At 37.5% G+C, this 12,303-nt stretch overlaps 1 protein-coding gene across 6 annotated transcripts in view; it reads left to right on the top strand.

The window, feature by feature from the left end:
- LPAR1 (lysophosphatidic acid receptor 1) overlaps positions 1 to 12,303 on the top strand; it is a 159,277-nt gene that overhangs the window by 127,072 nt on the left and 19,902 nt on the right. The window lies entirely within an intron of this gene.

Below are 12,303 nucleotides of genomic sequence, written 5' to 3'. Positions count from 1 at the left end.
AAGAGAAAAACAGATACCATATGCTAACACCTATATATGGAATCTAAAAAATAAAAGTAAAAAAGGTTCTGAAGAACCGAGGTGCAGGACAGGAATAAAGATGCAGACGTAGAGAATGGACATGAGGATACGGGGAGGGGGAAGGGTAAGCTGGGACAAAGTGAGAGAGTGGCATGGACATATATACACTACCAAACGTAAAATAGATAGCTAGTGGGAAGCAGCCGCATAGCACAGGGAGATCAGCTCGGTGCTTTGTGTCCACCTAGAGGGGTGGGATAGGGAGGGTGGGAGGGAGACGCAAGAGGGAGGAGACGTAGGGATATATGTATAGCTGATTCACTTTGTTACAAAGCAGAAACTAACACACCATTGTAAAGCAGTTGTTAAAAAGAAAATTAAAAATTAAAAAAAAAAATGTCCTGGGATCATCAGTAATGATGGCCCGGAGTCACAAGGGCTACATGTGATATTTATTTACTCTTCACTGATTTATACCTGCCTAGAAAAGTACATCACATCCAATGTCAATGTTTTATAAAGGGCAAACATTTAAATACAAGTAAAGCCACCCTGCCTTTGACCACCACCATTTGGACATATTTCTACCCAGTGTGTTTTTTCCCATTGCAGTGTAGCCTTGTGGCTCAGAACAAAGGCTTCCGGAGGGATTCGGATCTGGACTCAGATCCCAGCTCCACCATTTCTTAGTTGTGTAGCCCACAAAAGCCTCTTGAGCTCTCTGAACCTCAGTTTCCTCCTTTGTAAGATAGAGACAGTAGGAGTGTCTGTCTCCTGAGGTTATTTAAAGAAGTACGTGAGCACGTACACGGGATGAGCTTAGCACAGTGCAGGGCACATGACGGACGCCTTCGTCAGGTATTGTGTGTGTGTGTACATGCACATAAATATATACAGTCATGTTATAAAATTGATATCATACTTGATACTGCTTCCTTTATCTTTAATAGTTAAAGTCTGCCTAATATTTACCATAGGGTTATTTTATTCTATACTTACCTGTTTGCTTTATTTTGGTCCTTCATGCTGTTACCGTGGTTTGATAATTGATAATTGATTAAATTATTATGTTGACAGATACTCGAAGTAAGCAGGAAGAGGTAAAAGAAGGCAAACTTGTTCAATTTCTCTTCTTAGGGAAGTCAGTTACTATTTCATTCTTCATGATAATAAGTATAGAAAATTAGCTAAAAGCTCCATTTAGAGACCTTATTCATATCCTTTTATGTCTTTGTATTTCTAGGAGTTTATTCTGAGGAAAAAAATGTGTACAAAGATATGTATATGGTTGTATGTATATGTACACATGTATATGTGTGCGTGTACATAGATGTACACATATATATGCTGTTCACAGACTTGCTCTCAAAGACGGTATTATGAATTTTGTTGTATATTTCATTTTAAAGGGTTCTACATTGTGTAGAACTCTCATGATCACAAAATAGCAATAAAATTTTTTTTAATGAAAGAAGGTATAGAAAAGCTACAAAATCCTAAACACAGTAGTTTAAGAGTACAGTTAAACAGAGTTTAAAAACAGTCTAAAGTATTCTTGAGGACAGTGGCTGTGTCTTAGACCCACATGCTGCACATCAGTGTAGTTGGCACAAAGGAGCCCTTATCTTCATTACAGTCGCTGAATTCAGACTTTTATTTTTAACTTGTGGAGTCTGTTTCATCCAAGTTGCTATGCAAGCCAGGTGGTTAGAACTAAGGACAGTTTCCGTTTTCAAGGATTAACACTTGACCTAGCTGAAGACGTAAAAACATCCTTTTTTAAGGAGGAGAAGTGAAACACAGAAGCAGCATCTCAGCAAGCAAAATAAAGCAAGCTTCTTTTTGAGTCTTTAATGAGGAAAGAAGTGGAAAGAGAGGGAGAAGACTTTTGTATTCATACTGTGTTAGGCATCGTCCATGTAAGTATCTGGGAATATCCATGTCAGCCTCTGAGATGCTTACATGGATACAATCTGGGAAGGAAGGTGTTTCTAACAAACATCTAGAACAAGCCTGGTTGAGAGAATAACTCATGGGTTGTTCTCTCAACCAGAGTAACCCATGAGTTATTCTCTCAACCAGGATTGTTCTAGATGTTTGTTAGAAACACGTTTATTAAAGACATTTGCGTACTCAGTGATAAAACAGTTTAAAAGTTAGGCAGCTACATAAGAAGACAAAGGGAAGTATGGTTAGAATCCAGTGGGAGTTTGTAAGTTCTTGGGTGTGGAGGTTGCTTTTCCCCTGGGGAGAGGCACCTTTTAAGATGATGGCATCCTTTGTGGGCAGGAACCACAGGAAAAAAGCAGTGGAGAACTTTGTGTTCCTCATCTCCTGCCAAAGATAAAGGGCAGTGATGATGCTTGTCAAGCTTGGACATGTCCTGTTAATACAATCTAACAACAACCAGCCTTCCTGTGCAGCAGTGTAACCAGTTGAACTTCTTAGCCATTCTCTCCACTTTCAGCATCTCACCCTTCTTCTACATCCTACAAAATAGTCCCTTTGATCTTCCTAATCAGTAATTCAAATGGATCCATCCGCTCTGCCTAAGAAGGAAAGCTGAAATCTCTTACCCTAATAATCTCATCCTTCCAAAATCATATTGCAGCCTGTTCTTCAGACTTATTTCCCATAATTCCCCTTCACTTACTTTGTTCCATACAAAATGGGCTATTGTTTCTTGGGTGTATCATGCACTTATCTGCTGTTCTAGTCTCGTTATTATGTGGGTTTGTAATATCTAACGCTAAAAATGGATATACTTTAAATATAGATAAAACTTTTTATCAATACTTCTGTAAAACTTTGACTTAGGGACTTTTAGAATTGTGTGTGAGTGTGTGTGTGTGTAATGACAAGTTGGTGCTAATTTTCATTTCTCTCAGGAAGATGAACCTTTCTGATTTGGCTGTAAGACTGACTTGTAATAGTGGTAAATATGACTTTTGCAAACCTGTACCTAATGTAATGGTTGCTCTAAAAGTCTGTACGTTTCATGTGGCATGGTCTGGTGGAAAATTGTCTTGGAATCAGATAGTTCAACACTTTATTTCCATAAAGGTAGGTAGGTAGGCAGGTAGATAGGTAGTATGTTACATGCCAAATGAATTTCAGGGTCTGGGAATACAATAGAATATCTGGATTTGAACACAAATTTAATTTGCATGGTAGCTTGACAAGTCAGTTGAATTCAACTTTAGGTTCCTCCTCAGAAATAAGACAACTGATCCTACTTTATCCACTGTGTTGAAGAGTAAATGAAAAATGTTCTGCCATGGAGTCCTTGTTCCTGTGCCAGACCTTCTTATGGCTGAAAATCTGACCCTCGTAAGGTTGACCAGTTGCTCAGTCCAGTTGAGGTCAACCCTTTTACTAGTTGGGGCAGTCCCAAGAGAGGCAAGATTGGCAAGCACCTTGTGAACTAAAAGGGGCCAGTCTCATCGGGAGGCTGAAGAAGGAAGGACAGTGTTCTGGTGACATTTAGAGTGGAATCTCTGGCCCTTCCCTCTGGGCACAATTTCTGAGTAATGAAAAACTGTGATGTTGAGACACTGTCTTCAGCAAGAGCCATAGGGCTATAATAGTTCAAATTTAGAGATTGCCAGTTTCTATAGTTGGTGAAAGCCTGAACATCCAAACACTAGCTCCATTAACAGCATTTCAGTGCTGTCTGAATGACAAATGTCTGAAAACGGGTTTTATTATGAATGGTGAAGCTCATTTAATCTTGCCTCTTCTCTCTTTGCTTTTAGAAGTAAAAACAGTTGAATGAGAACTCTTAAGTCAACAAAAAAGTCTTTGACCTCTCTTAATTCTCTTTCTTTGTAAACTGTCATTAAAAGACAAGGTTTTTCCTTTTTCAAAGTTTTATATTCTGTCTCTGGGTCTGGGATCAGACATTTGCATCTGTAAAGAAGTCAGAATTGGTTTTGAGGGAGGTAGATTCTTGGCAGTGTCCAAGTTTCCAAGTTCCAAGTTTCTGTGATACAAAGTTCTACAGAGGCAGAGGATCACAGCAAAGAGGTCTGGGCTTATGGGTGGTCAAAAGCGGGTGTGTTTGGAAAGATGTTGTGTTTGTCTTTCCATTTTCTATTATTAAGTATTGAAAACCTGTGATTTAGCTGTTTTGTTTCTGCATTGCTTTTTGCTTTCCTCTCTCCCTTCCCCAGTCCTGGGTGACCCAGATGGCTTTGTATCTATCTGTCCACTTCCTCTCTCACTTGGGGTTTTCTGCCTCTGAGGTTTACTCTGAGGGAGACTGAGATAGTGTCTCCCTGGCCTGTCTGCTTTCTTGCTGACCCTTAAACAAACACCCAGACCTTTTGTATATTGTTAAGTGTTGGACTCCAATCTCAACTGAGAAACAGAAGGTAATAGGAATATGGGGAAGGTACAAAAAGGGGTTAAGATCATACTGATCTTTACCACTCTGGTGTCTGGTCTCTAGTTCTCTTGTCCCTTCTGAAATGGAAACTAAAAATCCCATTGAGCTTTTCCTGTTTTTTTTTTTTTTTTTTTAATTTTTATTGGAGTATAGTAGATTTAAAATGTTGTGTTAGTTTCTGCTGTACAGCAAAGTGAATCAGTGATACATATATCCACTCTTTTTAAAATTCTTTTCCCATATAGGTCATTACAGAGTATTGAGAAGAGTTCCCTGTGCGATACAGTAGGTCCTTATTAGTTACCTGTTTTATATATAGTAGTGTGTCTGTGTGCCTGGAGCATGCCAACTGTCCTAAAGGGATGCGGGGCATGCCTGTCCTTTTTCTTCGACAAGGGCCTGTCCTTTTTCTTCAACAAGGGTCTTGCCAGCACCGCGGGCTTCCCAGCACCCTTAGGAGCTGTGTCTGAATTTATAAGGCTTTCTGGGAAGTTGTGCCCATGTCAGAGAGTTTTTGGTCCGCAGAGGAAAAGGCATTGCTTTACAATATCTAGTTAACCCCACTACCTAATGAGTTTCTCTCTCAGAGACTAGAATGTTTTATTCAATCCAGTTACTAAAATGTGTTTATCCTCTTAGGTTATTATTTTATTTTACATTTCCCTCTGGGTTTCTTTCAAAGGTATTATGTGATAAGGCATTCATTTACATAGGAGTTTCCTATTTTAAGACTTTAATCATTAAAATTAAACTATTATATTTAAGGTATTTTAATAGTAAAAACACCCATCTAAATAATAATTTATTAATGTTTTAGTAAGTGTTAATAAATCGTAAAATCATTTAAAATTGTCTTACGTATTTTAAAATAATAAAAATAAAGATATTTTAAAATAGCTGAGTATTTCTAAATATTTAAATAAAATATTTAGTATTAATAGTACTTTAATTCCTAGTTTAAATGGAAAATGTTCTTAAAATAAGCTTAAGGGAAAAAAAGAAAATAAGAAAAACACTGAATAGTTATTTCCGAAGGACAAATAAACAAAGAGCAGTAGATGGGAGGCTGAACTATTTGGATTAAGAAAGAGTTTAACCTTTTTCTACTATAATTTTTTAATGAATCCATTCTGAAATCATAAAAGGGGTATGTGAATGTGGTGTGTGCGTGTGTGTGTGTGTGTGTGTGTGTGTATGTGTGTGTTTTAAGGATGTCTTTCTTTTTTGGTATGAAAATTTTAGAATGATTAAACTGATATAAATCAGAAATGTCAAATGTTCTTTGGATATAGCAAGCCATCTTCTACTCTCTTCTTATTCTGCTTTAATAGCTAAATTTTTATTAATGATGTTTATTTTCTTCCATTGTGAGGTAATATATGATCAATACAGATAAATCGGGAAATATTGAAAAAGAAGAAAATAGTCACCTATATAGTCCCATCACACAGACAGTAACATAATCTGAGAGGGTCTTTCTGTTATTCTGACATGTGAATGAGGGAGAGAATATAGAATTAATGGATAGAGATGTTTCCCACAAACCCTTATAGACGTTGCTTTACTGGATCCTGATTTAGAAGAGTCTGAGGTCAGTCTGATTATTCTCGCTTTACAGGTAACCTTTTTATTTCCATGTAGGTGGTTGTATGGTTCTTTCACTGTCTTTCTACTTCTATCTCTGCACTTTCTTCCACCAAAGAGCAACCTGGAACCTTTACCCCTTGCCGTTTTACAGCACTAATGGGATTAGAGCCCTCAGTGCCTCGGGGGCCTGCCAAGTCTCTAATGAATCATTCTAGGTTGTCCTCCACCCATGTCTGTTAGTCTTAGTTTCTCTCTATCCCTCCCTTGATGGTTCCATGATGCTATTTACTGAACAGTGCATTATCAAGAACATTGATTGTCTGTGACATCATTTCCATCAAATTCTTAAATAAGATTTAATCTCATATGGTGTTATCCTTTTGTCCTCTTTGTTAAAGTGATATGATGAATACATTTTTAATATTTTCAAACACGTGTTAGCTTTTGTGATTAGGTATCTACATTGTAATAACAGAAACTGTAAAGACATTTGTAGAAGTTGTTTTATTCTTAGTTTTAAGGTTTTTTTAAATTACAAAATTAAAATATTGTTCCAAATGCATTTTGTATCAATGAAGGATTTCCTCATATCATAATTTTCCGAAACTTCCTTTATCCATAAGTTGGCCTCTTAAAGTGTATCCAATAGAAATTTTGGTCTTACTTATATTTTATCTGACATATCCCTTATATTTTATACTTTCTAAATATATTTATATTTTTTAAATAGAAATCATTTTAATTTAAAGAGTCTTGTCCTAGAAGAGGCCTAGAAGAAAACTAGCTGGTTATCAACGCTAATGATTATGGGAGTCAAATCCAAGGAAAATATTTAAATATTACAAAAGTTCTACCACAGAATCATTGGAATGTGTGCTTTTATTAGATCATTTTTTAGGTAACGATTTGGCATCTTTTTGGTATTAAAAAAGAGAAGATAAGCTTACGTTTCTAGTACAGGTTAAAATTATGGAGATACTGTTTTTAATGATTACATGTCTTTACTCAGTTTTCCCTCAAAGAAAAGGACACATGGCTTGAAATAAGCTTTTAAAAAAAATCACCAGTGTCAGAGTTACATCATACAAATGAAGTAGAATTTTACCCTATTTTATGGGACATGTTACACCAAGTTTGGGAGGAGTTAACGGCTGTACTAACATAGGAGACAGAGGGTAGCCCAGCATTGTAGTCATGTGCTAAATGATCTGAGAGTCCCAAATGTGAACACAGGAGAATTTTGGCTTCAGAGGTAACATCTCTAAGAACTTGTATTTTTGTGCCGTAACCCTTACTGATCTGACCTCTTGAAATGCTTCACTTTGTTTCCAAAATTATGTTTCTGCTGTAGAATGCTTAGTATATCCCAAGCACTTGATGTATGTAACTTCATTTTGTTCTTGCAGCAGTCCTGTAAAGTAGGTATTACCATATCTTTTTTACGAATGAATAAACTGAGACCCAGGATGTTAAACTAGGACACTCAGCCAGCAAGTACACAGACCAGGGCATTTTCTAGTCCAGGTACATCTGACATCAAAGCCTGAACTCTTAACCACCAAGCTAGACTGCCTTGTTGAGTGGTTCCATCTAATTCTGTTTAGGAAAAATAATTCATTCTGGTCACAGAACATGAGAGATTGAAGGAAGTTTATAGTCTATTTATATATATATATTTTTGGCCATGCTGCACGGCTTGCAGGACCTTAGTTCTCCGACCAGGGATTGAACTCTCGCCCTCATTAGTGAAAGTGCAGAGTCCTAACCACGGGACTGCCATGGGAATTCCCTAGAGTCTTTTTAATCCTTACACATTACTGATAAGAAAACAGAAGACTTTTAACCTTTATGATAAAGTTAAGGTGTTTATACTTATTTATAAAGCATGGTGAAGGGTATTTTTGTATTAAATGTATTTCTTTGTCTAATGTACCAAACAATCCATATATGACCTAGCACTTCCCAAAGGTAAATTATTTTTGGACCACTGATGCAGACTTGGATTAGGGTAGCATGGCCAGCTGAAGAAGAAGTGGAAGCATGTTGAATCGGCGTACTGTGATGGGAATCAGCCAATTTTCCTATAATCCCTTTAGTTTCAGAGATCTGATATAGGTTGATCTAAGAAGAATGCTAAGTGAACAGGAGTAAGTACTTTGCTTACTTTCATTTCCTACCAATGGTGGGAAAGGAATGAATAATTGCTCTAAGTGGAAATGGTCCATACTCCAATGGGTATATGTTACATTTAAAGTCTCTTCCTCCTCTTACTTCTTCTCTTTACTGGAATCTGTGAGAGCCTTGAATGTGCATACAAATAAATATGCACAGTTTTCAGAGCACTTTTAGAGACATCTGAATCATAAGGAATAACACGGTGGTTGAGAAGAATGGAGATCCATAATTTATAGAACAATCACATTTTAGCCCTAAAAATGGCCCAGGTTGTCTTACAGACCTATTTCTCCAGCCAGTTCTATTTCAAAGATGTGGAAACTGATGCCCAGTAAGTTCTGGTGATCTACATTCCCAGGTAGGTTCAGATCATGCTGTATTCTAGATCTATCCCAGAGTGAGGTAGCTCCCAGTCCAGGACTTTTCCCTGAATGACTTTATGCTTTTGTATACATTTAGCCACCTGATATACAGAATCCCAAGTGGATATTCAGGGCTTTTAGGATTGCATCTTGATTTACAGTGTTATTGAGTGTCTCTTTGTATTGTTTTCTTAATGGTTGCTCTGGGTATTATGACCATCTACTGCTATCAGTATTTTACCACTTTGAAGTGTGGAAGCCTTATTTCCTTTTAGGTCCCTTTACTTTCCCCACTTTTAAATATAATTATCTTGAGTATCAGGTAATATTTAGTGTTTGTTTCAGTGATCTAATATGTTTTATAAAACCCATGAGGAGAATCGTCTATTGTATGTAGCCATATTTCTGTTCCTTTTGTTGTTTTTCCTTTTTTCTTTTTTCTGATGTTCCAAGATTCCTTCTTTTACCATTTCTTTCTGTTTGAAAAACTTCTTTTAGCCATATTTTAAAGGAAGGTCTGCTAGCAACAAATTCTTTTTTTTCCTTCATCTGAGTATGTCCCTGTTTTCGTTTCATTCCTGAAGGATAGTTTTGCGGGATATAGAATTTGAAGATGACCAGTTCTTTTTTTTCCCCCCAGCACTTGGAAAATGTATCACTTCCTTCTGGCCGTCATGGTTTTAGATGGGAAATTTGCTCTTATTTGAATTGGTGTTCCCTTATGGGTAATGTGTCATTTCTCTCTGAATGCTGTCAAGATTTTTTTTTTTTGCTTCATTTCGCAAAATTTAATTTTGAAATGTCATGTCTTGGTGTGGATTTCTTTGTATTTATCCTCTTTGAGTTTCATACTGTTTCTTGAATCTGTAGGTTTATATATTTTTTTTGCCAAATTTGGACATTTTAAACCATAGTTTTCGCTAATATTCTTTTAAGTTTACTTCCTTTTTCCTGTCCTTCTGGGACTTTGATGATGTATATAAATGTTGGATCTTTTGTTATCGTCCCAGTCCCTGCCACTGTGGATTTTTTCTTTCCTTTTTTAAAGTCTATTTTATTTCTCTTGTTCAGATTGAGTAGATTCTATTGATGTGTCTTCAGGTTCATTAATATCTGTCCTGTCATCTCCACTCTACTGTTCAACCCATTGTTTATTCTTGTTATTGCATATTTTAGTTTTAAACTTCCATTTAGTTATTTTTTATAACTTCTAGTTCTTTGCTGAGATATTTGTTTTTACATTCTAAGGAATTTGCAATTGTGTGTTGAAGCTTTTTTATGATGGCTGCTTTAAAATCCTTATCAATAATTCTAACATCTGATTCATCTCAGTGTTAGCGTCAGCTGATTCTTTTCTCAATCAAGTAGTGATTTTCTTAGTTTTTGATGTGATGGGTGATTTTTCATTGTATTCTAGACATTTTGGCTATTATATTTGGAGACTCAAGGTCCTATTTAAATCTTTTATCAGGCAGTCATCCCATTTAGGCTTAGCATTTTCAGAGACTTTGTGATGCTATTTTGATCAACTTGGTTTATTTGGGGCTGCTCAGGATCCCACGGTCCCTGCTGGTTCCACCTGAGGGGATGGAGGAGTTTCCCTGGGTATGGCCTCCCAGTGTCTCCAGTGGGGGTGGGGAGAGGAATTCTTTTGCCAGTGAGAACAAACGTACTTCCTGGCGCTTGCTGTGCTGTGATCCTCTTTTCCTCACTCCTTCCCCCACATTGCAGGGAAGGAGAACACTTCCCAGGTGGGGCTTTTTTGTGGCAGGATCCTCTTTGCTGGTGCTGCTAGCTGCCTGCTATCTCTCACTGGGCGAAGGGAGTCTTAGGCCTGGTGAGGAAGGAGAGTGCTTTCCCTGGCCGCTTACTGTCAGTGGCGCTCTTGATCCATCCCTTTTGCCAGAGCTGCTTGCTAGCCTGGTGGTGTTGGTGGTACCCCATTTGATCTGAGGGGGGAATGAGCCTACCTGGGCTGCCTTCTGTTGCTAGCTTGGGGGTCTGGAAAGTCTGGGCTTGGCTGACCTTCTTATGTTAGGTCTGGGATTGCAAGACCATTTAGTCCTGGGGTCTCTAATCCGTTCACCTTCCTTTTCTGCATTTCAGAGTTCTCTTTGGTTGCCTCTTGTATTTTTTCCAGGGTTTGTGTTTATATCAATACTTAGCTGGGAGGTACAGGGAGAAAGTTGTTTGTGCCATTCATGGACTTTTCCATGAATGGAAGTCTCATTCATGGACTTTTGGGGGAGGGAAACCCTTAAGACTACCCATAATAGAAAAATATGAATTTGGTCAATGGCTTTATTTCAGCAGAAAGTACTCTCTTCTGGTACATTTCTACCTCTCATAGTTCCCTATGAATGAAACCAGAACACAATCTACCTGCTCTTTCTTCCCCCTCCTTCCTCCACTTCTCTAATCATGCTACCACTATAGACTTCTATGAATGGAAGTTCTTGTATCTTTGAAAGTGCAGAAAAAGAGTTAAATTAAAGCCTGCTTTCAGTTTGCCACCCTTTGTGGTGGGAAAGTGAGTCAGCAAATGCTCTATCCTTGGGCCACCACTTCTTCCTCCACCATGGCCTCTTGTCAACCTCACCAAGCTTAACTTCCCAAGACTGGGAAAATGGGCTTTTAAAGACAATTTGTCACATCTTGTACATCAAACTCAAAAAGAGAAAGAAACCTTAAGTGTAAATGCCATCTGGCTTTATTTACTCTTCATCACCCTTCTCTTTCAGAAACAGCTGGACAGATGCAAGCTTTTACTCTAAAGAGCAGTTTATAGGAACAGATTAAAGAAAGGATTTGTTTTTAAATTTTTGAGCAATAATTTGATTTAATTAACATAATCACTACTTGTTTTATAACTGAAAATGCCCCAGCCCTTGGGCAAAAATCTGAAAAATGCAGGGAAGTTGCTGATGAAGATTTCACATGAGGGTTCAGAAAATCAAATACTCATTTCATTTCTAAGGGAAATAATAAAAAAAAAACTAAAGGAAATTTAAAGAATTAGTAAATGTAACAGCTGTAATCTGAATGTGTCCCTCTCAAATTCATTTGTTGAAACCTAACCCTCAAGGTGATGGTCTTAGGAGGTGGGGTCTTTGGGAGGTGCTGAAGGTGGAGCCCCCATGAATGTATTAGTGCCTTTATAAAAGAGACCCCACAGACCTCCCTAGCCCCCAAAGTGTGAGGATACAATGAGAAACTGACAGTCTGCAACCCAGAAGAGGGCTCTCACCGAAACCTGACCATGCTGGCACCCTGATCTTGTTACTTCCAGCCTTCAGAACAATGAGAAATAAATTTGTGTTGTTTACAAGCTACCTAGTCTGTGGTATTTTGTCACAGCAGTGTGAATGGACTAGGAAATAACTATATACATATATAAATGGAATTCTCAAATTCTAGGAAAAATCCGAAGATCTAGAAATAAATGATATTTTCTCATTTGTTGAGTGTTAGAAATATAAACAATATAATTTTATACTAGTGATCTCAACAGGGTTGGGGAGGCATGGGGCAGTGCATGAGAACTGTAATAGTAAAAGCAGAAAAACTTGATTCTTCCTTAGATGAAGTTATGTGTGAATGGAAAATGCTATAAAATGTTTTCAGGTAGGAAAGTACTTGCAGCACAGAATAAAATCACAGTTTTCCAGGACTTTGAGGGAAAACTTTATTTACTGTTTTAAGTTTTCCTTTTAATACAATGGGAGTGAGAAAAATAGCCTATCAGGGATATCTGTATTCTTCTCCCTGGAA

The sequence above is a fragment of the Balaenoptera acutorostrata genome, chromosome 6, assembly GCF_949987535.1.
Source record: "Balaenoptera acutorostrata chromosome 6, mBalAcu1.1, whole genome shotgun sequence".
NCBI lineage: Eukaryota > Metazoa > Chordata > Mammalia > Artiodactyla > Balaenopteridae > Balaenoptera > Balaenoptera acutorostrata.
This window is presented reverse-complemented; position numbering and strand designations above follow the sequence as displayed.